The sequence below is a fragment of the Salvia miltiorrhiza genome, chromosome 3 (genome assembly GCF_028751815.1).
Source record: "Salvia miltiorrhiza cultivar Shanhuang (shh) chromosome 3, IMPLAD_Smil_shh, whole genome shotgun sequence".
NCBI lineage: Eukaryota > Viridiplantae > Streptophyta > Magnoliopsida > Lamiales > Lamiaceae > Salvia > Salvia miltiorrhiza.
In genome coordinates, this window is record NC_080389.1 from 15,926,592 (window position 1) to 15,929,721 (window position 3,130).

The window sequence follows — 3,130 nt, forward strand, 5'->3', positions numbered from 1 at the left end:
TATCTGATTGTGTTCATAATTGGATATGTATGTTCCTTATGTCTATATAAGTAGGTTATATGGTTTGTTGTAGATCACAGAAGACCATATAATTGGAATAACCTTAAAAGATATAAAATGATCACAACCGAAATGACTTTAGGACGAGTCATTGGTTTAGGCTGCAGTATAGATGAAAGTAGTTTGTCTTGACTACTTGTCTATATTGGTACGTCATAACGTATTGATAGTGCACCTCTAGCTATGAGGTAAAAATCATAACATATCTTTATTGACTATTGAGTCAACCTACTCATAATCGTCAAGTCAAAAAGGTCTTAAATAACCTAAGTCGACAAATAATGTCACTTATGCCATCTGAAATATTTCTCAACATGCATGAAGTAAAAATCATAACATATCTTTAATCATAACGATTCATAGAATCAAGACATAAACGACAAATATTTTCTCTTTCAAACATGCTTATGTGAGCTCAAAGAGACTCATCATAATATACTTCTTCTGAAAATAGATCACGTGGACTCGGAGAGTCCCATCATGATTACATACTTTGCTTCTTGTAAGGACTCGTTGGTCCAGAAATCACACTTTTCTTTCTTTGCATAAACAATATCTCCTTGCATATGTGGAATCATTCAAGTATTTCACAAGGTAATCATTTGCGCGCACTTTCTTGAAGCAAAATCATTTATTTGAAAACGTACCTTTGTTGATCAGGCAGTGAGACGGTGAGCTGAGGGTTGCAGAATTGCTTAGTAGTCTAGAGGTACAATTCTAGACTAGAAATAGTTAAACTAGCGGTAGTTAGAGACACGAAAGAAAACTTACGCTCTGATACCACTTGTAACAGCCCGACTTCCGAAGGCAAGAGGAAATAGGAAAAATAATGGAAAGTCTTAATCAACCAGAATAAACTTGACAATCTACCCATTAAATTGGGTATTCATATTCCAAAGAGACAAAAATAAAAGGAGGTAAATTGAAAGGCCTTAAGAGCTGCCAATCAAATGACAATATTCAAACTCAGGATCACATAAGTTTAGTTTCATGACTCTGACCATAATCAAAGATAGCTTTATTAATAGAAATATAGGATAAGAGTTTAAGCCCAACAAGATAATATTGTACCACATAATAGAAATTCTAAATTTAGAGAATTTAAAAGACGAGATGATAAGCTAGTCATTAGCGGAAGCAAAAGACATCGTGGTACTTAGCCTCAACTCAGCCTCGTCTGCACCAACTGATCAACCTAAAAACATTTGAAAATGATTTGGGCTGAGTACTAATGTACTCAGTGGGCACGAGTTTCTGAAATATTTTATGAAATAATCGAAACAGTTTATCCAATATCACAATCATAACTTAGAAGGTTTTAAAATAGAAATCCGCTTCTAAGCATGACAAAACTTTTCTCATTAAGTGGCGTGCCATGTGTCGTTCGATTGTTACTCACTTTCTCCCCACATTCACTGATCTCGGGACACGTCCCAGTCAGATCCAAAAATCTGTTATTGATTCTCGGGACGCACCTGGTCAGAATCAATAGTCTTAACTGTGCTCCGGATAACCTCCTGTCAAGCACCCACCCTTATAATGTTCTAAATCTGTTAGTGCACGATTGCGATCAACCCATCGAGCCACTAACCTTGTGTACACAATCCTCATTTAGCAGTGTTAGGCCAAATGAGAATCTCGATCGATGCTTAAGTGAGCCTTAAACAATTACAGAACGCACATAAAAACATTTATATTGGATAAACAGATAATCTTTCATGAAATATCAGAGCTTATATAACTCAAGATACATTGTATATAAAATAAAGCCCACCTGAATAGGCAAAGCCTGTAGTTTAATCGTAAACCTGTCACGGGAAAACAGTGCTAATCCTCCTGATCCTCAAAGCCTACAAGAAATCTATACTCTTAATAGGTCTCCTGAATCTAATCTTAAGTCATAGTAAAGTGTTTATCATTATATAATTCACTTAGCCGGGTTTTCAAAATTTAATGAATAAATAATTGAAAACTAAAATTTTTGAGTTAAGGACACCAACAATATCCTTACTCGTTTTTCTTTATTAATTGGATAACCAATTAAATCATGAATACTTTTATTGCATAATGCAAGTGCAATACATGTCATGCTTTAAACATATAATAAGTAATCACTTAAAATATGCACATAATAACAATATAATATTATTATGTAAATTATTCTTAAAATAAAAGTCAAGCCCAATAATTAAATAAGGGCAATCCATACTCTTTAAAATAAAAGGTCCAACTTAAATAAATAGAAACAAAAAACATGTTTTGAATAAAATTGAGGCCCAATTTAATTAAATAAGTTTGCAGCCCAAAATTGGGCCCAAACTAATTAGGGCAAGGGCCCAAATTATTTCTCCATCTCTTTAAACACACACACAACACACACACACGCACACACACACTCAGTCACCAGCTCCCCCCCCTTTCTCCCCTTCCGGCAGACGACTGCAGCCGGCCTCCGGCCGCCGCCGCCGCCCCCCTGAGCTCCATCTCCCTCTGTCTCTCTTTCTCACGACAACTTACTCACCCACAGCCGCACATTACCTTTCTCTCTCTCTTTTCACGTCGGAAGTCCGCCGCCGCGGAGACTCGCCGGGGAAGTAGCGGCGACAAGCCGCGCCACCCTCGGCTCTCCCTTCACTCTCTCGAGTTCCGCTCCCATCACTCGCCCTCTATCTCACCGAACCCAGAACTCCCTCCGACGACTGCACTAGACCAGTCGCCGCCGCCTGAACTCCCTCCTTCCTCACTCAAATCGGCCGACAGCAGCAGAAGAAGCGGACTGCCGTCCGCACCCTCCACCTCCCTTTCGATCTCCAGCGAACGCGCCTTCGTGTCGCCTCCAGTCGATGAAGGACGCCGCCTTCACCGGCTCCCTCACAACCCTGCCGTCGCCTCACTTCGAAGTCCGACGGCCGCAACAGTTAGCCGAGCTAACCACCGCCACCCCCTTAGCTCCTGCCTCCCTCTCTCTCTTCGTCCTCGGCCCGACAGCAGCGGGCAGAGCCGCCGTGCCGCGGCCTCCCTCTGTCTCGCATATCTCTCACGATCCAGCCCAACACACACACAACACCAG

General features: G+C 40.6%; 1 long non-coding RNA gene across 1 annotated transcript; it reads right to left on the reverse strand.

Annotated features, from left to right (window-relative positions):
* Positions 1-461: 461 nt before the first annotated feature.
* Positions 462-1,912, reverse strand: LOC131017883 (uncharacterized). The gene is made up of 2 exons (XR_009099913.1): positions 1,835-1,912; positions 462-1,255 (listed from the first exon to the last, which is right to left on the reverse strand). It is a non-coding gene; the product is annotated as an uncharacterized LOC131017883 (long non-coding RNA).
* Positions 1,913-3,130: the final 1,218 nt, after the last annotated feature.